At 40.4% G+C, this 25,020-nt stretch overlaps 1 protein-coding gene across 2 annotated transcripts in view; it reads left to right on the top strand.

The window, feature by feature from the left end:
• Positions 1 to 25,020, top strand: part of NELL1 (neural EGFL like 1) — a 683,273-nt gene that overhangs the window by 408,200 nt on the left and 250,053 nt on the right. The window lies entirely within an intron of this gene.

The raw sequence follows: 25,020 nt of genomic DNA, 5'->3' as shown, positions 1-25,020 counted from the left end.
GTCCATCACATTCCTGTCCCAGGACTTTGCTTGTTGTCCCCTTAGCCCCCAGGCTCATTTCTTTCAGTATCACTCATTACAGGAACTTCCTTTGACCATCCTGTTTAAAACGACACCCTAGTACCTCTTACTTCTGTGCCCTACTTCATTTTTCCTTCGCTGACACAACCTGATAGAATAATGCACATCTACATGTTTATGCATTGTCTGTCTCCCCGTTGGGATGTCAGCTCCATGAGAATGACCACTTAGTCTTGTCTGCCTGCTCTGTCCCCAGCAACTGGAAGGGTGCCTGGCATATTGTAGGTGCTCCTTAAGTAAGTGTTAAGTGACTGAATCAACCAAAGGGGAAGGAGACACAATCATGTTGGAAGAGGCAAAATGTACAGCCCCAGCCTCCCCATCCCCCGAAGCAAACAAACAAACAAACAGAAAAAAATAGGTATTATTTCACCCTCATTTCAGAGGTGACAAAACTGAGACACAGAAAGTTTAAGTACCTTGCCCAAGGACACGCAGCACATTATCCTCTACAGAGATGACATCCTGATGATGAGAGAGAAATAATGACTTACTTCACCACATTCATAATTAGGTGAAGGGATAGTTTGAAAAGATTAATTTCATTTTATTGGTGATCTTGGGGTAAATAGCCTCATACATAAGAGAGTTTAAATTGGTGAACCTTTCTAGTGGTAATTTGACAAAACCTATCAATATTTATAAATCTGAAGAGCAATGTAGGAATTTTCTTGATTCCACCTCTTGAAATGTGTTCTAGAAAAGCATGTGGTCATTACATGCAAACACAGTGATGTTTTTGTGGCATTTGTATTCATCAAAAACCAGAAACTGCCCAAATGCTCCTCGGTAACGGAATAACTTAGTCTATTTGATGTATCATGGAATAGAGTAGAGTGGTTAGAAACTCTAAGTGTATGTATGTGCACACGTGTATACATGCATACATGTGCACATATATACACATGCACACACGTATACATACATACTGAGAGATCTCCAAGACATATTTTGGAGAAAAAAGAAAAGAAAAATAAATAAAATCAAGTTACAGGACAATACATATAGCATCCTCACATATCTAATTCATTATTTTAAAATGTCTGCACGCACATTTATGCAAATGCATAGGCACTGGAAACATGCAAACTGTTCTCCGTCTTCCCCATGGGTGTGTGTGTGTGAAATAGAATTCACTCATTGCTATGTATTCAATATTGTCTGCATCTCTTACAATGGGAATTTATGTATGTAATATTTGTGGGGTTGTTTTTTTTCAGTTCCATGAGGCAAATAAAGAAACCAGTACTCAGCTTTTAGAAAAAGGCTGCAACTATTTTCAAAGCAACACAAAACACATAAACATTAATAGAGTTCCCCAGATTACAAAGCCCATTGCTAGTAACTGCACGTTCATGCTGTAAATCTGAGGAGGGAGCAACACAGGGATTTGATTTTAATGCGTTTGTCTCCGAATTATGTTACCTTGTCAAATAATATTAATTGCGCTGGTGCAGTGAGTTTGTGTTTGCTAAGTCCTCTAACAGCATTGTGATAAGTGGTCACTTCACCTTTGTGGAATTTGAAAGTTCAACTGTGGGAAAATTATGTGTTCAAATAATGTTTCTGGTGTCTAGAAATACATCTTTTCTTGAAAGTTATAAATTAGGAAAATAATTTTCTTGAAGTGATTTTCATGGTCAATTGTGTTGACCTCAGTAAGGTGGAAGAATCCTATGTTTTATAAATGTTGCTTGGGGAGGCAGTGCAGTGTTGTTGAAGAATTAGACAAACAGTTTGGAGAATTGAGGTTTCGACCTGATTTTATCACTGGTGAGTTGCAAAGTCTATATTTTTACATAGTAAAATCGGGTTAGTACCACCTTCTGTGTTTATCCAACAATGCTACTGCAAAGCCTTATTAAAGGAGTATGTATGGGAGAGTTTTAAAATATCAAATGCTATAAGAAATGAAGGCAGTATTATTAGTGGTGCAAAGATGAGGAAGAAGGAGGAGGCAGCTCATGAGCTGCTTGAAGCGCAGCCTTCTGACTGAAGTACAGTCAGACCTCATTTTATTGCACTGCCCTTTATCATACATCACAGATGTTGCATTTAAAAACATAAACTGAAGGGACAACCCTTCACCCCCAAAATGATCAAGATACTTTATGGCAATACTCACTTTCCTGTGATGCTCACTTTATTGATACTTGCTTTGTTACAGTGGTCTGAAACTAGCCTGTAATGTCTCTGAGGTGTACCTGTACCCAAATTTGTCTCTCGGTTTCAGCACAGGCATTTGATAGGTGACTTTCCCACCTGTAACTGAAACATTTACAGAGGTGGGTGGATAAGGATCACCAGACAATTTGAAGTAATTCTTTTTTTTTCTGGCAATGTGTAAGAGCTTTTCTAGACATGATGTTGTTCATGGAATCGACTACCTGTTCACACTTCTATTAACAACCAAAACACAAGGCAGTGATTTCTCAAAAATACTAATTGGTGTGAATTCTCTCAGATGGGCTTTCCTAGTGGCTGATGCTCATATGAGGAGTTTTTGATTTTTCACGAGGATGGAAAATGCCAGTTCAGCTTCAATAATAGTTGCAAGTATGTACTTGCCAGACACCTTGCTGGGTGTGTTCATGTGTGTCATCTCATTCAGTTCCCACCGTATCCCCGGCGGGCTGCTAGCACTAGTCTATTTCACAGGTGAAACCTGAATAAGACATAGTTGAATCTGATTTAACTCAGTTAGTGTGACTGGTTTTCGTTTCTTCCCTCCTCTCCTTCCCTTCCTTTTTCTTTTCTTTCATCATTTTTTTTCTCTCCTTCCCTTCCTTTTTCTTTTCTTTCATCATTTTTTTTCCTATTTCCTACTCCTTTTCTTTTCCATTTATGCTTTCACTTTCTTTTCCTCCCTGGCTATTCATCATATTTCTTTCTCTCTCTCTCTCTCTCTCTCTCTCTCTCTCTCTCTCTCTCTCTCTCTCTCTCTCTCTCTCTCTCTCTCTTGTCTTTTGATATTCTAACTAAAGACCGTAAAGAAAATAAAAAGGGAAGAGAGAATGCAATGAGAATCTATAATTAAAAATATTTTTGTGGACATTTTTGTAAACAGACTAAAGTACTTGTGAAAATAGGCAGTAGCTGCTGCTAAATATTTGGGGTTAAGTGGGGAAAACATGTGCAAACTGTTTCAAATTAGATTTACACAACCCGACATGAGGGTTGGGGCTGCCTGTGGAAGTGTTGATCTGTTTCCCCAGTCCTGAGATTGCCTGGAACTGAAGGTGGGCTCTAAGCAGGCAGTTGTCCATAAGTTGCTGATAGGCTAACCCTGTGCTCTTGTCTGTCATTGGGGCTGGATATGATGACCCTTGAAAACTGATAATGACTGATAAGACTGACATGTAGTTCATAAACATACGGTGAGTGGGAATTCTGTGTCAGGAGACTAATTTTAGGCACACAAAGAGCAAAAAACAACTAAAGATAGGGTCAGTGGAGATTTTGCCATTTAGAGTAGGAAAAGGATTTGAACAAGGGTTTTCAACACACTAAAACAATATACAACGTGATATTATCTCAGGGAAAGAGGCTTATATAGAATTACTTCTAATATAGGGCCACGTAAAAGGCATATTAGGTGTTGATTAGGACGCCTTTGGTTTCAGGTCAAAGAACTCTACCGGTAGGAGTGTCTGTGTGATTTGCAGAGCCCAGAGTAAAATGAAAGTGGGGTCCTTGTTCAAGGAGTAGGAAAATTCTGCTGTTTAAACGTAGTAAAATATAATGCTTTTATCATTCTTCTGTGGTCTCTATCTCAGTCTATCGTGTTGTTTTTAATTGCTATTTAATGTCTCTACCTTGGCCACAGGGATAGTCTTGGGTTGAGCACTGACCATCATAGGAGCTTCAGGCCCGTCCCCCACGGTCTACGGGGCTCCCCTGTGTTATGCACTCTGACCTGGCTGGGGCAGGGGAGGCCCGTTCTGTAGCTTTCCTTCCACCCCTAGTCCACAGCAGATGGACAACGCAAGAGGACTGTAGCCTCCTTACCAGTTCCCTCATCTCCCACAGAATGCACCCAAGTGCTGCCAGCTAGGGGCAGGGATGGCATAGCCATGCTCCACCTGGAAACACCCAGAGCAAGAGTGCATACCCAAACTGACCCTTGTGTGTCTGTACACAGGACTCTGCTGGGGACAGAGTAAGGCAGTTGTTGATGGATGGGGAGGGAGAGGCTATGAGGGATCTGGGGCCCCCGGGGTCGGAAATGGAGAGCTGAGAACCCATCCTAGAGAGACAGGGAGACAATAGGAGGTGGGGCTACACATGAGCTCAGGCTCTAAACCCCAATCATGTGCTCCATTGTCCCATGGGACCTCTGTTACAAAACACAAATTCAAAGATGAAATGACTGAGACCTTTAAGATGGTGACCACAGAGCTTCAACCCCCGTATGTCGGACACCGTGTGCTTCTGAAGTTGGCTGTCTACTAGCATTAGTGAGCTTTCCAGGTGTCATAGAACCTAAAGGCAAAAAGTGGGGGACTTCAGAGCTGATGACTGCAGGAGCAGGGGTGCTGCTGGTGCTCTCCTCTGCCTCCTTTCTGCTTCTCTGAGGATTGGTGTCACAGTTCTTTCTCATTACCAGCTTGCTTTATGGTTATTCATCCATGTGGTTGAAGATCAGACCCTTGTTTTATAGGTTCAGAAACTTGGCCTTCTCAGGGTACCTGAGGTGATTAATATCTTATGGACCAATATAGTAATTTATTATGATAGCTTTCCTGCTTTGAGTAGTGCCTACAAATGATACCCTTAATTTTCCTGCCTGCATCCTGAACAGAGAAACAGAGAAACAAATCAAGCAAGTGGAGACCAAAACATCAATATCAATACTGATAAAGATCATGCCCAAGAATGTGACTTATATACATGTCAATAGTATTTATAATATTGAATCCCCAAACTAGGCTCCTGCAGCCAGTCACAGGTATCCAAGGCAACCCATAGAGCATGTGCACATAGGGCTTCCTCTGCACATTTTAGGGCCTCCTGGTCCCTCGGGAACAAGTGAGGAAAGAGCAGGGTTACCCATGTGCAGTTCCTCTCTACAGCTCACAATCAGTCAAGGGAGAGGGAAAGGGTAGGCCAAGAGGCCCAGGGGGAATTGCTCTTTGGGAAATTAGATTAGTGGAAAGGAAGCACCTCCCCCCCAACTCTGCTAACAACTTCTGTTAAGAAGTGGCAAAATGTTTGTGTCTAGTTTCATCTTCTTTCTTAAGTAAAAGATATGCAGGGACCCCATTTTTTAAAATTCAGAATTATTTAAATGAGAAATCACAGCCAAGGAGTCAGCTGGGGGTGTTATTGGCTCATCATCTGAGTAGCCATTTGCCTGCTGCCAGTCTTTACTGTAGGAAGAGTCATTCCAGAGACTATTGCAAAGCTATGTGATGTCCTTGCCCAACATACTTCAGCATTTACAGAGACAGTGGATGGTCTCACATGCCTAGTATCCCCTCACCTTCCTGTTTTCTAGAGAAGTAGATTAATTCAACTTCCCTTGCCCAATGTTTTATTTTCAAACAACGTGAGGGGGCTCTTTAATGACTTTACAGTTTATGTCCATGTAGTTTTGTTTGTCTTTCCCTTTCAAGTCCTGAAAGCCCTCCCTGACCTCAGCCTGGGTGAGCCACCCTTCTCTGAGCAGCAGACCCCTTCCAAACACCACTTGAGTCCCTATAATCCCATGTTCTCCTTGACTGTTTACTTGTCTGTTTCCTGCAGGCCAAGGCTATGTGTCTCTGTGTAGCCAACAGTTAGCAAAAAACTAAAGATGTTATAGATGCTCAACATTTTTCTGATGAGTGAACACTTCAAGATTCCTTTCTAATAGAACATGCATGGTTTATCTGGAAGATTTTACATAAAAGAAAAAGTCTTCCTGAGACACAGAAGCACTTAGGCCACTCAAGCGTTACCCCCACCCAGCCTGAAGAAAACACAGCTCCCAAATGTAGCTGTGCAAACTGACTTTAATGTGGAGTCTGCATTGCTAATGGATGACTGGCTTTCAAAGAAAATCATTATCATAAAATCCAGTTCACTGTCAAAGTTCCTGCATCATAGGTGAATGCTTATTCTAAGGCACTTCCGAATCCCACGTGCTCTGAAGTCATTCATTATATGCTGGCTGACATTGAGGTGCACCTGCAGACACACTGCTTCCTAGGAGCTTCTGTTTGATGGGATGCTGGGAAAATTGTTCAAAAAAGACACAGGTAATCTGGAACAGAAGGTGAGAGAAGGTTTGTATAATATAAACAGGAAGATTATATCACATGTGATGGCTCATGTTAAAGATGGAAATGAAATACTGAATTAAATAAGTAATATAGGCGTCTCATATGCACAAAGATGCTTCCAGAGACTCAGAGGCAACATGGGAGGGAGAAAGGGAGAATAGAAAGGTAACTTGTTTTAATAAGACATCACTGATGATAATAAAATTGATAAATTGCTGGGCTGTGAATCAGAGAAGATGATATTTGAGGATTTTAAAGCAAATAGCAAGGGGAATAGGAGAGCCTTTGGCAAAAATACTTACAGCACTCTAGATGTAGTTTTCAAATGCGGTTAATGTAATGAGGAAGCATTCAGGAAGGTTCCATCTAAAACTCAGCCTTTAGGTGTAGAGACAAAATGTTACAGAGAATGGCGGGAGGCAAAGTGGACTGATGTTATAGGATGGCTTGACCCATTTTGAGCAGGCCCTTTGTAAAAACACATTCATAGTGATAAATGGACAAGGGTTGTGAGTGTATTTCTAAGAGTGCACCTCTGGTTGTAGAGCAATTTCACAACATTTCGAGGTAGGATTTGAAGTTCTACTTTACACCGATTCATTTATAAAATTAAAAAGAAGGTTGATTAGAGGTAGCTCAGGATTACATTCTATTAATAGAAAAAGTCTTTGCAACAAATGTGGACTATACCTCTCGCAATTAGAGCCACTTAAAATTTCCCACCTGTGGAAGATGAGGTGGAAGGGGTCCCTTTGGTAGTGTTTTAAGATTTTTTTCAGGATCATATTGAAATAATTGGACCAGGTCAGATGAGTGTAAGAGATGTGACTTTATCTATTTTTTACTATTATTAGATGATTTAACTACACACAAATAAACATAAAGACAAGACTCATGTGGGTGTGGATGACAAAACATATTTTAACTCAGTTCAAACAGTTATTAGAAAGTGTTCTTAACACAGGGATACAAATGTTAATATATAATGGTAAGAAATGGTTTGTTCAGAATATTCAGAACCATAATGCCATGCTTAAATATGTATAGACCCGAGGAGTGGGCTACAGAATGATGACACAATTTTGTACTAGTAAAGCTGTTTCCTAATGAATAAAACATGAACTCTTTAACATTCAAGACCCTGCAACAACTTGGCCCCATCTGAATATTTGAAGCCTCTTCTCTTACAATGTCATTTGTCCCCAATACCTCGCCAGTCACTCTGGAGAGGGAGCTAACCTTTCTCCTAATAGGCCAGCCCAGGTGATTTCAAGTCCCCTTCCCTTTACTGGGGATCATTTAATATACAGGATCAACTTTTTCCATGTTTCTCCTCTTCTAATTGAAATTCTGTTCATCCCTCTTAGTCTAGCTCAAATACTATTTTTTCCTTGATCTTCTCAGAATAAATTTTCTCCTCTCTACTCTGATTATAGTATTTAATGCATTATGCCTCATTAAACTTTGCTGTTTATACATCAGCCTTTTCCACTGACAGGAGGCCTTATGCTTCCTGGGTGCTCAGTAAACATATATTGATGGCAAAAGAGAACTGGCCAGTTCCTCTGACACAGGTCAACTCTGCTCTTGTGGCTTGATGTATTAATTACTACTACACCACCATTCAGAAAATCAAAGGGAACTTAAAATTGTAAAGTAAAAGATAGTATTATTTCTATTTTAATGTTTTAGAAAATCATCAATGGGTCTGCTATTTAAGCTCAAAGACAATATCTGTTGTGCGTAGAACATTTATTTTATGTTTCATTCCCATAGATTTGAATGTACCACATGGATACTGAATATCTTATGAATACCAAACATAATTATATCTGAAATGATCAAATCCGCTATCCTAAATTGAGAAGCAAAGCAGCCCAGGTGTGGCTACTTTTTTTTTTTACATCCATTTGCATGTATTTTTTGTATCTATTTCAAAATCTTTACTTGGACCCTCTTGATTCTCATTCACTTATTTACTCGGCAATCTTAATATAGGTTCAGGGTAGAGCTAGAAGGCACTTAACATGCTGGGCAATCAAGGGAACAAGGGAAACACAAGTTACTCAAGACATAACTGTCCTTCATGTCCTACGAGACCTTCATAGACATTCACCCATCCCAGTGTGGCATGTGCTGTTGAGTGGGATGTTGTCCTTTCATATTGTGGCTCCATTGTGACCAATGGAAAACATTGATGAGGCTTAGATCTTTGTTGCATTATGTTATTTAATACAACATGGAATCTGTTTCTCTGTTGGTCCTTACCCTTTTAACCATAGATAAACTTAGGATCACTTTGTTTCATAAAAATAGAGTATCACTCTGCCACTGCCTGCGGGAGGTTTGGAGTGATGCCATTTTCCTCTCCAATCCTTGGAAAGGGTTGAATCAATAGAAAATAGCTGTGGGTCAGTGTGGGAATCACAGTGTTGCCTTTACCTTGGTCTCTCTGGGATAATCAGGCCCCACTTTAAGAATCGCCCCTCATCCTCTTAGTCGTAGGGTTAAAGCTGGAAGAGGGGATGCAGAGATCTGGTCAGATCTTTGCCCTAGTGTTGGCACAGGGCCGGGAAACTCTGGGGATCTCGCTGCCTGAGTGCAGGAGGTCTGAGAGAAGAGGTGGCTTGTACCATGCTTGAGCCATGGTCTCTGACACACTTGTACCAGTTTTCCTCAGACTTGCCAAACCAGCCCTCCTCTTCATAAAGGGAAAAGCTATGACTTAGGTACAGAAACAAAGAAGCTTAAAACCATCATCCCACTACCATTTTCTCCGAAGGGATGCGGCAGATAAGGACTCACGCAACCCACTCCTCCAGCTCCAGAAATGTTTGCTGATTATAGATGCACTATTACTAGTAATTGTAAAAGTAGATGGGTAGTAATATTACCATGATTATTTGTTATCAGTTCAGCAGTATTTAAATAACTTCAAACCTTTGTGCAAACTCATCGTCATACAAATATTTACATGTCACTAAATTTAAACATGGGTATGTTTGTTATACTGCTAAAGGTGGGGGGGGGCACTTTATAATGCTGATTTAATTTTAAGAGAAGGAAAGTTATCTGTGCCAAGGGAAGATTATAATGCTTAAAGTTTAATGATGCTTTATTTGAAAAATGTGACTGAAACAAGAAAATGAAACTGATTGTCTAGTCTGAGTTATCAAGAGACATTATGTTCATCAATTTGTCAAAGACGTGCAGGCAACACAGGATCTATACTGCAGGCTTGAAACCAGCAACAGTGCCACAAGACTGCAAGGCAAGGGAACTTGTGTAGCATTGGACACAGTATATCAGTTGTGTTATTTTGGCTTAACAAGGCTGACCTTGCTATAGTCTCATCCTGGCCACTAACATTCTTCTCCTTAAAGTACATTTTTACTGGTCAAAAAAGAGCCTCTTGGATGCACTTACAGCACTTTCCATCACTTACCAGAGCCAGTGCTTACTTTTAACGTTTGCAGCCCAGTGGACAGTAACGATGTCCCTTGGGGTTTGAGGAAACATGTTAAACCAGCCTGTATGTCAGAGGGTGTGGAGTTCTGACACTTAGACAAGTGCTGATTCTTTTGAGTGCATTTTGAGGTTGCACTTTGATGAGGTACATAGATGTTTGTTATCCATAATTGTCACATCTGAGATGACTCATGAGATTAACAGAGCCAAATAAATATATATCAGTCAATTTTATTTTATAACAGGCTACTGAACATCGACTTTCTGTTGAGCAATCAATTTAAGACTGTATTTCCTTTCTAAATAACAATTCTCAGTGGACCAGGAGACTTTCTTTAGGCAACATTATTGAAACATGTCATAGGCAATCTCTAGGCTACCTGCTGGATTATGGTCTGTTTGGGGAGCAATAAATTCAAAGTATTTAACAACTGGTACTATTCTAGAATGGTGCCACCTATACTTAACGTGCCCATTGTAGTAGCTCAGAATCTGTGCAAAGCATATTCACCTTACGTAGAACAGAAAACAAAGAAACTGTAGTACCTAGTTGGGTGCCATATTTTAAGGCAAGGTTGGCTTCAATAAATCTGGTCCCTTTTAATGTCTATTGTGCTGTGAGAACTAAGCAGTCAGGAGCCTAGATCAAGTACTATTGCAGGCTCTGCTTGGCCCAGAAACCTCTTTTTTTTCTTAAGTATGTTTTGTTTTTGTTTTTTGTTTTTATTTCAGAGAGAGGGAGAGAGAGAGAGGGAGAGAGAGAGAGAGAGAGAGAGAGAGGGAGAAATTATGATGAGAGAGAATCATTGATCGGCTGCCTCCTGAACACCCTCTACTGGAGATTGAGCCCATAACTTGAGCATGTGCCCGGACCAGGAATCAAATCTGATCTGAACCACGACCTCCTGGTTCATGGGTCAATGCTCATACACTGAGCCACACTGGCAGGGTTGACCTAGATACTTTTTAATAGTTAGAGGCTTCTCTTGACTCTAAGGATACAAAGGATAAGTTGAAAAACATTTACAAATAATGCTCAAATATCCACATAATTTGGGATAGTACTAATTGCAACCCTTCCTTAATAGGATATTGGTGGAATGCTTAACTAGTACAGACCAGTAGAATGTGTTGTGTTTTGCCCTTGCCTTTCTGCCTCATCCTATCCCCTATACCAGTGGTTCTCAACCTTCTGGCCCTTTAAATACAGTTTCTGATGTTGTGACCCAACCATAAAATTATTTTCGTTGCTACTTCATAACTGTAATGTTGCTACTGTTATGAATCGTAATGTAAATATCTGATATGCAGGATGGTCTTAGGTGACCCCTGTGAAAGGGTCATTCAACCACCAAAGGGGTCGAGACCCACAGGTTGAGAACCGCTGCCCTACACGATGATGGGTTTATTCATTTCAGCCTCATGCATGCTCCTCTGTTGTACAGAGTAAAGTCAGAGATGCTCATGACACAGTGCCTCAGCTCTATTGACAGTTTCTCAAAGTTTAGTCCATAAAATACAGTTGTCTTCCAACATGACCACAAATTGAATTCCGTGTTTGTTTCCATTGCCCTTGCCTAACCTGATTTCCTTTTAGATGCTGTTGGCCAGGACATCTGGGTTACACCTTGTCCTTTGATAATGAACCAGTCATGTGACCTATTCTTGTCAGTCATTTCCTCATTTGTTAATAGACATAATGCCATTTTTAAACTTTACCCTCAGCTCCTAAATGGGAAAACCGTAGGGTAAAATGGCTAACACGTAGAAGCTGCTTGTGTAGGGTAAGGAAACACCAATAGCTGCTGTAATAGACAAGCTCCGAACTTTCAGTATGTCCAAAGCAATCAGTTCTTATGTATGACTCATCACTGTTCACTAAGAGCTGGTGATGAGTGCAGGCTGTGCTCCACACAGAATTCAGGAACCCACTCGCCTTTCATCTTGTGGCTGTGACCTCTGGATGGATTCACAGAGGCCTTGGTTTTCAGATTCCTCACCACTCTGATTGGCAGATGGGGAAGGAAAGTTAGGTCATGCCTAGGAGGCTTTTATTGGCCAGACCTGAAAGTGGTATATATGCTTTGGCTCCCATCGCCTTGGGTAGACCTCGGTTCATAGTGATATCTGACATTAGAGCAGAGTGTCTGTGTGCTTGGGAAGGAGGGGAAGGCGCAGCTGTGTGTGGGCTCTATCCATCTCTGCAATATTGCTGTTATGAATAAAATGCTAAGTGAGTAAAAGTGGCTGAACTATTATTGTGGAAAATAAACCTCTGTTTGCAGTTCTGAAGTGGATTCTAGCTGATACCCTGTGAAGATCACTTGTGGTCGTATCCAGGGCTTAAAATTTTCTCCAGCTGAGTGAACTCATTCCTTTCAACCATGTCATCGCCACTTCTGTCTGGCTTCAATCAAATTAAAGACAGTTAACTTCTTATCAAAACTTCTGATCCTGCCAGTTTTTAGATGATTTGAGACACTGCTTCATGGGTCACTTGAAAGTAGTGCAAACAACTTGGGATCATTACATCTTCCTTGAATAGAACTGCCAGTGACACAGAGCTCTCCATCTGCCCCCTGGGCCTCTCAGAATTCTATTAAATAACGGAATCCTGCTGGTTAATAAGACAGTTCTCTTCCTGGGGTTAATGATCATGATTGTTCCTTCCCTAGTTGGTGAATTTTCCATTTTTAAACTTACAACAGAGAAATAAATTGTGTATTGGGTCTCTTGCACAGTGTTCTTGTAACATCTTACTCATTTGGAGATAATACTCTTTTTAAACGTGGCTTATTCTGAAAGATATTGGGCAGGGATAAGGCAGGCATTCAAATATTTATTTAAATCTAGTTAAACTATACTTTTAATTTTATTGAGGGGTAATATACTAGTTTAAGATACCTTTTTGTATGTAGAATATAATTTCATAGTATGGATATTTTGCTTGTATAAATTGTTTTATAGGTGAAGGAGGGATTGTAGATATTCCTCTAAAACATAGACTGTGTTTGGAGATGTGACTAGATTGGAAAATGGTTTGGATTCAGCCTCCTGGGCTGTTTAAAACCAGGAAACCATCTTTGGCATCCAGGTGGAAAACAGTTTTTGCAGCCTTTTGCAGAGATAAGGATATTGGGCCTTCATATAGTCAATCACAGTATCTCTTTGATGACTATATTAAGTAGAGGAAAAGCAAGGTGCAGTAAATTCCTTGGAAGAGGACTGGCTTCATGTTTAACAAAACAAAACACACATACACATGCACAAGTGTAAGCTCTGAAATTAGAAGATATAACATAAAACACACATATTAACTTTTCTAAAAGCTGCCTTAACAAGGGTGAGAAGAAATATATTTGACATATCTCAATTCAAGTGCTCAGAAGCCACCTGTGGCTAGGGGCTGGCTACCTCAGAGTGCTAAAATGTTCAGGGTAGGTTTCAATTAATAAGAAATTAATATGGTGCACATTTTCATCTGTGTCCCTAAGCACACAGAAGAGGTCTCTGGGGAGGAAGTATGGCTCCCATAAGGTAAGAAATGGTACTTGCTATGATTTTCTTTGCTATATTGAGCAACCCAGGTCCAGCTTTCCGTTGAATACAAAAACAGTTGTGTTTATTAAACAGATGACTGGAATCCATATGCCAGGGGTTGAGAATGTCTAATTCCTTCCACAGTATAACATTTCCTGTCTCAGGATGGAATTTCACCATGAAGTCAGATATTGAATAGAAATGAGGAGCATTCATCAAAACTCCAATTACACTCAGATGAAAGAGTAGAGGGGAAAAAGAAAACAAGTCTATAGCATTTACTTTGGTTGCATTTCAAGATCAATTTCATATTAAAAACACTTCATAAGAGAGCAGACATAATGCTTTTCATAATGACCTGTTCAGTGCAATGATGCCTATCAGCTTTAAATAGTGACATGCTCTAGAGTCTCTTGTCACAGCCATTAGCCAGAGGAGAGCCATGCATTCTCGAAGGGAAACATGGCCTTTTGTGGATAATTATCTGACACGCTTAACACAGTGTGATCATACTCAAATGCTGGATTTACAGAGAACAAAACCTCTTATTTTAGACCCAGATAACTTGGAATTTGTGATAATTTTATTGAAATTGAAATAGCAGGTGGAGCCCTCAGACACTATAAATACAAGGGCTTTGAGTCTGACACTCTTGAAATTAAATCTCGTCTCTGACACATACTGTGTGATCTAGAGCAAATTCTCTTAACTGCACTGAGTTGACTTGCTTGCCTAAGGAACATGGAGGAAATGTCTCAAACTCTGGAGTAGATATCAGCACCACCAGTATTTTGCAGTTTGGCTGCTTTTCCATCCATTCAGCAGATGTCCAGAGTGATCCTCCATGGCCTGCCTGCAGCAGCATGACAGAAGTGTGAGTGGCATGGCTTCAGGAGCTAGACTGCTTTCTTGGGAGCCTGGCTCTTCTTCTTAGCTAACTGTGCCATCTTGGGCGAGTCACTCAACCAATCTGTACCTCACTTTTAGAAGTGGGGAAAATAATTGTATCTACTTCCACAGGCTTTTGGGGGAGTGCAAGGAGGGGAGGTAAGTGCTTAAGGTGCTTCCTGGCATAGAGTGGGTGCTATCTACTCCATGACTCTATGCTGAAGACCCTCCCATGCATCCCCATGACTTTGAGGATGGAATTCACACTTCTTAGCCTGGGACACTGGCCTTTCTGGATCCAGCTTCCACCTGCCTCGGTAGCCTTATTTTCTGCCACTTCCTCCTCAACAAAACTTCAGTCAAGCTACTTACAGTGTTCCTTGCTATGGCATAGCTGGATGGTAAAGTGCATGGATTTTTGAAGTCAGTCTGCTGGGCTCAAAACTGGTCTCTAGCTCTTAGCAGTTTCATGACCTTGGAAGGTTCTTAAACTTTTCAGACTTGAGGGTTAAATAATGTGCTTATACCTATTATGTTTTTAGTTGCTGTGTTTTCTCTTTGGATGAAATATAGTCCCCCTATTTTTGTTTTTTGTTTTTTTGCTATTCTTCAAAGTGAAATTTAAAAACATTTACATCTTTCATGCAATATGCCTTCACCCCCACTCTGTGTTCTTCCATATCAGTCTTTTTCTTGGCATTTTTCATGCTGTGATGTAATTGCTAATTTGCTTAATCTACCTTCCTCACTGGCTGGGGAAGGTAGAGAGCATGTCCTAGTCAACATTTGGGTTATTTAATAAATGTTTATTGAGGAAAATAAGTAATAAAATTGTCATGAGGATTAAGTAAGATAACTTACCTCCAGTCTTTGGCACATAGTATAAACCCAGAAAATATTAATTTCACTTTCTTTAAAATTCACTTTTAGGTATCTGTATCATGTAGAAAAAGGGGTTTTACATTTTCCTGGGAAGCACAAGTAATCTACTAGTACACTTGGTCGCTGTTTGAATGTGACTTTGGTCACCAGAGTCGTGACTGAAATGGGCACACCAGAGTCAAGTCATTCCACCCCTACCATGATAAGAACAGCTAGCACTTAAAAAAACAGTACATTTTAAATGACTAAGACTACTTTATAATAAAGCTTTGCCTTAATAAAAGCAAAAATTTTAAAACATTCTTACTGGACTGGTATGTTTCAAAGCTATTTCTATACACTACTATACATACTACAACTATAGTAATAGAGTGGTAACTATGATTTACGCAGCAACTTACCTGTTCTCAAAGTAATTTTCACTTTGTTATTTCCCAGTTAACCCTTGAGAGAAATATTATCTTCAACCCTGCTTTATAGATGCTGAAACTGAGTTTAAAGAGTGGAAGTAACTTGTTCAAGGCCACACACCAAAGACATACTAGGGCTCAGAGTCAAATGTACATTCTTTGAATAGAGAATATACTCTTCTTACAATGTACTGGTCATAAAGGCTACCAGATACTGTAATATCCAACTGACAATATTGAGAGTAAAAGAGGGAGCTATTACTAATGTCATTGGTACATATAGCAGTACCGTATTAGACACACTGGGGTAGTACATGTAGTCATAATTCACTCTGCACTTCTTGGTCAGTCATGAATATGTCAGATGTTTAAAACCAGAGATGTGCTTGTCAGAGCAAAACCTCAGTCTTAGTTTGGGAGAGGGGTCTGGGAAGGACTGAATAGGTTATTGTTACGCTGACAAATGAGGGCGAGTAGACATCTGTGAGATAAATAAGATCAGAGGTTTGCATAGAGGGGTAGGGTAGCCTGGATGAAAAGGAGAAAAAGATAGTGTAAAAAGAGCAATGTGGACCAGTAGCAAGAAAGCATAGAAGTGTATGGAACTGTTCCCTCTCTACCAACTACCAAAATTGTCTAAGAATTGTTGGCCACTGATCTATGCCAAGAACTTCTTTTCATAGTATTAGGTAATGAAAATAAATGCGTCTCTGTGAAGTCAGCATATGTTAAATCTAAGACTAATTGCAAGACTAAATGAAACACTCATAATGTTCCTGAAGAAAATGCAATGATGGAAGAAAGGCTATTTCCTTGCTACCTACAAAATTGCATTATGGAAATTGCATCATCAGAATGAATTAATAGATGTCTTAAAAAACAAACAAACCACTCCCCAGAAAACAAATGCATAAATTTCTTATCTTGAGTAAGGTTAATATTAACGTTCCATTTCCTCTGTGTAAAGAAAAGGGACTTGGCACAGGGAAGCGGGTGGATGGATGAAAAGGGAGCTTTCAAATTGGACAGCAGGAGAGCAGGCACATGCCCAAGGGAGCTGAACTCCCTGGATATTCATCTTTGCCCACCAGCCATTTTCAACAATCTCATATCAGGCTTGTCTCTGTTGCTAACTCAACGGCCATGAAGGAGGCAGACACGCTGGTGGTCACTGATGAAAAGACCAGCAAACTGAACCACGCTGTCTAGCTGGTGAGCTTCCTTTTTGCCATTAAGTGGCGCTTGACCATCTCTTCTTTTCACAGTACATTTCACAGCCATTTCTGAAAGAGCCCAGCTGTGCTGAGATGGCCACTGGGGTGGGGGGTTGGGGGGAAGAAGCAGTGTGACTGCTTATAGCTCAGGGACATCTGAGAGCAGCTGAGCAAGCCCTGCAACCTTGAAACACTCCCTGAATTACTTTCCAGAAGCACATTCCTTCCCTTTTCTCTGACATGGAAAGGAGCAGAGGGAATGGCACTGATCTGAAATGACAGCCAAACTGGACAGGATGAACTGATTTGCAGAGGAAATTAAGAACCAAGAGACTAAGAGCCTGATGGACTATCTGGAGGCCTTTCATATAGCCTAGTGAGAATATCCTCAGCAATGGGTAGATGGTCTGGGCAAAATGGTTTGGAGTGCCAGCATTTCCCCCCACCATGGTTAGCAGGGGTTTAACATTGATCTAGCCTGTCCACAGAAGCTGAACTGCTCAGTCTGACACCTAAGTTGTCTTATGTTTGTTGATCATCTATGCTCTTTATACTTTGTTTCCTAGGAAAGTAATTGCCATGCTCTTTTAGTAGTTGAAGCACAGAGGAGCTCTCCTTACGAAACCCTCAGGATATATTGTACGGCAAATAGATTTTTCTATTTGGATCATCTACTACAGAGCTAAAAACTACACTCCAAGTTTGGTAGCAAAATAGCTTTTATGAACTAGATATGGAGGGGGAATTGGGATACAACTGATGAGATTACATCCGGGCAAACATCTGGGGCAGGGTGTGGGGGAGGAAAGGACCTCAGGATAGCTGGGAAACTGGAAATGAAGACACATTGTTAAGGTAGTTGCTTCTCATACAGTTGTATAGTAATCAATCTGTATCTCCTCTCCCTATTTCCTGAAACAATCTAATTATTGTGTTTCCTGATTGCACATTAATTCTTTCTATTTTTAATTTGTCCACAAAAATGCTAGCAAAACAGAATTTTAAACATATTTCCTTCCTTCATGTATGAAGGCTGTCAGACAGCAGAATTCTCCCTTATTCAGGAAGGCTCTGCCTTTCGTTCTTTCACAGGCCTTTACTTGATTGGGTAAGGCCCACCCACATTACGGACAGCAATCTGCTTTATGTGTTTTACTGATTTAAATGTTAATATAACTCAATGACACCCTCACAGAAACACCAACATAATGTTTGACCAAATATCTGAGTACTCCATGGTCCAGTCAAGTTGACATGTAAGATTAACCAGCACAGTCCCACTCTGTGAATCTATTTTGTCACACCATGGGCTGTGTAGAGAATAAGTGAGAGTGGTTGAGAAGCATGGGCAGAGTTAGAGGCTCAGGAAATGGGGACCATAATTATTAATAATGAGGGGCCATTCAGAGAAGCAAGAATTTGACCCAAGCTTAGGAAATAGGGAACTCAGAGGAGTATAGTCACAGAATCAAATGTGAGCCAGCAGTCAGGGGAGGAGGAAAAGAATATCCTTGGGATAAGAGAAATTGAATCCTAAAGTAAATCTGGTCTTGGACAAAGAACCTCTTATATTGTATCTGTTGAAAAAGGGAAAAAAAATGATTGATTAATACTCTTAAACATTTGTTATAAACCAAATACTGCACTAGTATTTGGAGATTCAAGATGAATAAGATGTCATCTCTGCCCTTGAGGATGTTATAATGTATGATGGGTAAACTTTAGATAACTTTATGATTCTACTAGAGGCCCGGTGCACAAAATTTGTGCATGGGTAGGGTCCCTAGGCCTGGCTGGCAATCAGGGCCAATCTGTGGGGCTACCGGCCGGGTGATCGGAGGGCCCCTGCTGGCACCCGTCTTGGCTGGCCTGGGGCCTGCAGGCTGGGGGCAGCTTCTGTATTGAGCATCTGCCCCCTGGTGGTCAGTGTGTGTCATAGAGACTGGCTGTTCTGGTCATTCTGCAGTTCGGTCGATTTTCATATTAGGTTTTATTATATAGGATTATACTTTAAAGAAGGTATCACTATAAAGCATAGTGGGAATGACTTGCTGTAATAAGAGGTCAGGGAAGGTTCTAAAAAAGTGGTCACATTTTATCTGAATTTTAGGGGACAGGTAGAAGTTTGCCAAATGGAAATGAGGGAAAGACATTTTGGGCAGAGGAATAAATAGCATGAGCAGAGATATGGAGGTACAATTGCTCATGATCTTTTTGGGGAACAGAATTTAATGTGATGATACTGGTCACTAGGTTAGTGAAAAACAGAAGATGAAAATTGAGTTTCAGGAAGGGTGCAAGGGATAGGCTGGGCCAGTATCCAGGGCAAAAGCTGAGATGGTCTCACTGGTGTTTTGCAGAGAAAAGAAGATAGAAAACACCAGGGATGAGTTTCTCTAGACAATCTTAGTTAAAAGACCATTAGTTCATTATTTTTTTGTTTCTCAGAAATGATTTCCAGGGTTGTACTTGCCTAGCTCTTGGGAACCCAGCCTATATCAATGGAACAATTCACCCTATATAGCAGATTTGTATTTAAGTTGAATTTAAATTGAGTTTTCCTTATCATATGCTTAGAGTGGAATCATATGTGGGCAATAAACCCTGAAATGCAATTTATATACAATTAAAATTTGCCATTGAGTCTTTTTTAAAAAAATATATTTTATTGATTTTTTACAGAGAGGAAGGGAGAGGGATAGAGAGTTAGAAACATCGATCAGCTGCCTCCTGCACACCCCCCACTGGGGATGTGCCCACAACCAAGGTACATGCCCTTGACCAGAATCGAACCTGGGACCTTTCAGTCCACAGGCTGATGCTCTATCCACTGAGCCAAACCGGTCAGGGCTGCCATTGAGTCTTTTAACTCTCCTATAAAGTACATACAGCTCGGCAGAGTTTCTCAGTTCATTTAGTCAGCAGATATTGAGTGGCAAGATTTGTTCAAGATACAGTGAGGGTAGCAGGAAATCAGATTAAGTCTCTGCAGCTGGCCCATTAGATTATACAAATAACTAAATAAGTATATAAATGTTTTCATTTAGTGATGTGTACCAAGGAGAAAAATAAGGATGGTAAGAAACTACAGAGTGAAGGATAGAGGAAGGCTGTTCTTCAACATAAACAGCCTTTCTGATAGGGTGATACCTGAGAGAGTTGACCTGGTGAGGATGAAGGTTCCATAGGTATCAGAGAAGACTCTTCCATGTAAAGGAAACTGCTACTGTGAAATCCCTGAGGCTGGAGGAGCTGCCAGTAGACCTAGCTGGCTGGGGAAAGGGATCAAGAATAATAGGAGCAGCTACATTCAGAGGATCTAGGGCCACATCACCAGGGACTGGCAAGTCTTGGTCAAGTATGTGCTTCAGATTTTTATTCTGTGTCTCAAGGGAAGTCTTTAGAGGTTTTCTGAGAAGGGTAGGAACATGATTAGGTTTGTCTTTTTAAAAGGTTTATTCTGGCTGTGTGAGGATTTTACACTGAAAGGAGGCAAAATGGAAGCAGTAATTCATGTGTAGCACTGGAGGACTTGAAAGTGGTTGGATTTGGGTCAAAGTTTAAATTTAGAATCAAAGGATTTGTTGATGGACTGGGTGTGAGTGTAAGAGACAATAAGGTGTAAGGGTGATCATATATTGAGATGGACAAAAAAGCAAGGAGAACAGCTGTTGAACTCGGTAAGTCCAACACAACCAGTTTTCATGCAGAGTTAAGAGATTCAGGTTTCTTTAGTCAAGCACCAGATGAATATTTTAGAGCCACATTGGAGGCAACCAAAAATAAATACTGTTTTTAAACATTAAAACTATGTCAGTTAAATAACAGTTCTATTTATAGGCATGAAGGAATAATGCAGATTGATTTAGACAACAACAGATTCCCATTTTCCATATAGTACTCTCTCATTTTATAGCAAACACTTATTGAAGTAAAGTAGAATGGCATAAAGAATCACCAACAGGCTACAATATTTCTCCTATTGCTCTCCCTCCCTCCCTCCCTCCCTCCCTCCCTCCATCCCTCCCTTCCTCCATCTCTCCTCTTTCTCCCCTTTCCTCCCTCCCTACCCACTTCCCTTGCTACTCACAGAACATTAAATGTACACATGTTGCTCCACTGTAAGCTGAACTCTTTTCTTTGATTCACTAGACCAGTGGTCAGCAAACTCATTAGTCAACAGAGCCAAATATCAACAGTACAACGATTGCAATTTCTTTTGAGAGCCAAATTTTTTAAACTTAAACTATATAGGTAGGTACATTGTTATTAACTTAATTAGGGTACTCCTAAGGCTTAGGAAGAGCCACACTCAAGGGGCCAAAGAGCTGCATGTGGCTCAAGAGCAGCAGTTTGCCGACCATGGGAGTGACTATACTAACTGCCATGGTTGAGTTAGCTGTTACATGTGAGGAACTAGCATTTCTCCAGAAGAGATTAATGAAAGAAAAAAATGTTCTTTTTAATTTTCAGATGCACAAACTGATACATTCACTTTATATGTAGATTCAGAACAGACATACTACCACCTTCCAAAAATAATTTTATCAAGTAGTACCTAAGTAAAGTAGACCATAGGTATACAGAAAACACTCACATTCTCACCTGTGACTGAATTTAATTTTGGCAAACCTAGCACATTACATATTTATCTGGAAATATTCAGTTTTATCACATAATAATCTTTCTGATGCTCAGACCTTGAGAAATACCATAGACGATATTTCCCAGGTTTTTTCCAGTGGACTTCACTGTTATTGCATTCATTTCATATTGGCTCATTGGGGACATGTTAACAAGGTACTAGACAAGTGATAGGTTTCTGTTCTGTTGGTAATTGGATTTGACAAGCAGTATTGCAGCCTCCTTAGGAAACAGAGAAGACTATCCAGGAGGCTGTGTTAGTATCATGAGAATGTCTTCATTAGATGTCCCTTTGTACCATTGGAGGAGCCCAGGATCCTGTGGCTGGCACTGTGGATATTCAAACATGGCTCATTAGTAACTTCGTGAATCCTGATGTAGTTCCTTTTTAACACCGTCTCTGGCAGTTTGAGACCAAAACCATATAGAACATTCACTTTCAATTAACCACTTAAATATGCACATTCTCATGCTTTGACATTCCATAGCAAACTGTAGCTCAGTAAAGAGAAGTGTTTTAAGTTGCTGGAGAATTGTCTGTCTGCTAGCTGGTAACGGAGCAGAGTAATGAATATGCATCAGATAGAGTCCTATCTACTTGAGGGAAAATGATCTTCCCTCTTGAGGGTTATTAAGGAGCCTCTCTTTTTACTTGGCATATTCGAGATTGATGAATTTAGCTCATATTGTCCCTAAAATGTTAAAAAATTAGGGAGTGCTTGTGAAATATGAAATAGACTTAGAAATATTTTTTTGATAAGGACATAATTATGAATGAAAGTTAATTCATTTTCCCCTAGAAGACATATTAATATTTTCATCAATTTCTCAAATGGTTAAGTAGATGAAGATTAAAAGATTAAGGGCTATAAATATTCTTTAAGTGGATATAATATTAAGGAACCTTCTATACATTATTGAATAAGCATTCAAGTGAATAGAATAAACAACTATATGCAGTTATCACATGTTTGCTTAATAAATTGTTACTCTTTAGAATGTTAGTCTGTTGGTTCTTAGAATTTTTAAATTATAATTTTAGGCCAATATATCTAATTTGGAATTGAAATAAAATGAATTAACATATGTTGTAATTTAATTTCTTTTGTTATTTTTAGACTGATACAAAATACCCTAAAATATTGCATTTGCAGCAATAATAATGATTATAAACATGCATTGATCTAGGCACTATTCAAAATGCATGCATTTAATTCTCACAAAACTTTCTGAGGAAGATATTATTACCCTCATGTTATTACATGAGAGGAAACTGAGGCAAGGAGAGATTTAAGATTTCCCCAAGATCAAATAGTTATAAATGAAAGAGCCAGAATCAGAACACAAGCAATCTGCTGGCTTTTAACCCATATACTTTGCTGCTCAAAGGAAAATCAATTTTTAACATTAAAAATTTAATTTGTGTTTCTACAAAATTTATATACATGCATATGGTTTAAAGAAGTAAATCAGAAGGCTTTATAAAGATAAATCCCCTGAAAAACTTTCCTCATTTCCTATCCCCAGAGGCAACTAACTGCTTTCATGCTTTCAACAGATTCACTTGGTGTTTTTCTCCATATCTCTAAATAGCATGCTTCTCTGCTACTTCTTCATGTTCCCAATTTTGGCATATTTTATTGACTTAACATCACAAAAGATGGGGATTTGGCCATCTTTCACACATCTCTCCACACATCTTTTTGTTAGGTCAATATTCTGTATTTATGTTATCATGACTGTGTTTGCTTGATAAATGAATTATCGAATATATTTGATTTCCTTTCTTACACAGCTCTTTGTTCCCTGTCACTAATAATCATCTAGTTTATCGTCTTATTGCTTACTATGGATTTCCCATAATTTATCCCCAAACTTCCACCAGTTGTATGAATACCTCAAAGACATTAACCCTTTCATGTTTTTGAATAAATCTCCCCCAAATGTTGGTTGATTTTTAGGCTAACTATAGCTCATGTGGTAGGAATCTCTCCTCAGCACGAGTCTGGGAGTTCCCTACACCTCTTCCTGGGGTGTAGCCCCTGCTCCTGTGCATCAGGCTTACTCTTTCTTGGTTTACTGCTCTGGCCAGATGGAGCATATTCTTCATGAATTACATGACAAAGTGTACATGGCAGAACACGTTTTGGGAACTTGCTTCTCTGAAAGTTATCTTTTATTAAAGGAGTTATTTTTTACTGTCGACACTGTTACAGATGTCCCTCATTTCTCCCCCCTCCCCTCCACAGAAACTTCTCCCCTTGCCTTTTCCACATTGCTGTCTGTGTTCATGGGTAATGCATACATGCATATATGTTCTTTGGTTAATTTCTTCCAGTTCCCCCCCACCCCCAGCCTCTCCACTCTAAGATCTGTCCCATGCATCCATGCATCTGGTTCTATTTTGTTTGTCAGTTTATTTTGTTCATGCCCTCACCCCCTACCGCCATTGTCTTTGTCGATTGGTTAGGCCTATATGCTTGCATATAAGTCCTTTGGCTGGGGGTAAGGCATTGAGTTTTAAGTTGTAAATATATTTTTTAGAATTTTGAAGGCATTGTTCCATTTTCTACTAGGTTCCAATGTGGAATTTGAGAAACCCAATACCTTTCTGACTTTTTAGCCTTTGTGTGTGTGTGTGTGTGTGTGTGTGTGTGTGTGTGTCCCTCAGCTCAGCCTGCACCCTCTCCAATCTGGGACATCCCTCTCACAATCCAGGACTGCTGGCTCTCAACCACTCACCTGCCAGCCTGCCTGATTGCCCCTAATTATTTTCCCTGCCAGACTGATCGACTTCTAACTGCTCCCCTGCCAGCCCAATTGCCCCAAACTTCCCTCCCCTGTTGGTCTGGTCCCCCCAAATTCCCTCCCCTGCTGGCCTGGTCACTTCTAACTGCCCTCCCCTGCAGGCCTGGTCACCCCCAACTGCCCTCCCCTGCTGGCCTGGTTGCTCCCAACTGCCCTTTCTTTTAGACCTGATCCCTCCCAACTGCCCTCCCCTGCTGGCCATCTTGTGGTGGCCATCTTGTGTCCACATGGGGGCAGCCATATTTGACCACATGGGGGCGGCCATCTTGTGTGTTGGGGTGATGGTCAATTTGCATATTACTCTTTTATTAGATAGGATACTAGATAAATTCATGCACTGGGGAGGAAGGTCCCTCAGCCTGGCCTGCACCCTCTCGCAGTCTGGGACTTATCAGGGGATGTCCGCCTGCTGGCTTAATTGGGTCTAAGCAGGCAGTCAATCACCCCTCTCGCAGTCCGGGGCTCTCGCAGTCAGGGACCCCTCGCTCCTTACCACCTGCCTGCAGTGGAGGCGGGAGAGGTTCCCACCACCTCTGCTGCACTTGCCAGCCATGAACCTGGCTTCTGGATGAACAGCACCTGCCCCCTGGTGGTCAGTGCACGTCATAGTGACTGGTCGTTCGGCAGGCCATTCCACCGTTCGGTCAATTTGCATATTAGGGTTTTATTATATAAAATTAGAACCTTCCCTCAAATATTTGAACCTGGCTCTTCGCTCATATGAAAGAACTAAACTATAAAAACCCTAGTCAGAAGTTCTATACAAATGGGTATGTGACGGTTAACAGTGAAATCCATTTTAGGGTGATCTGGAATATTATC

Source organism: Myotis yumanensis, unplaced genomic scaffold, assembly GCF_028538775.1.
Source record: "Myotis yumanensis isolate MYYU_CA2020_CCGP unplaced genomic scaffold, mMyoYum1.0.hap1 SCAF_10, whole genome shotgun sequence".
Taxonomy (NCBI): domain Eukaryota; kingdom Metazoa; phylum Chordata; class Mammalia; order Chiroptera; family Vespertilionidae; genus Myotis; species Myotis yumanensis.
Note: the sequence above shows the minus strand (reverse complement) of the source record. Positions and strands in the feature narration are given on the sequence as shown.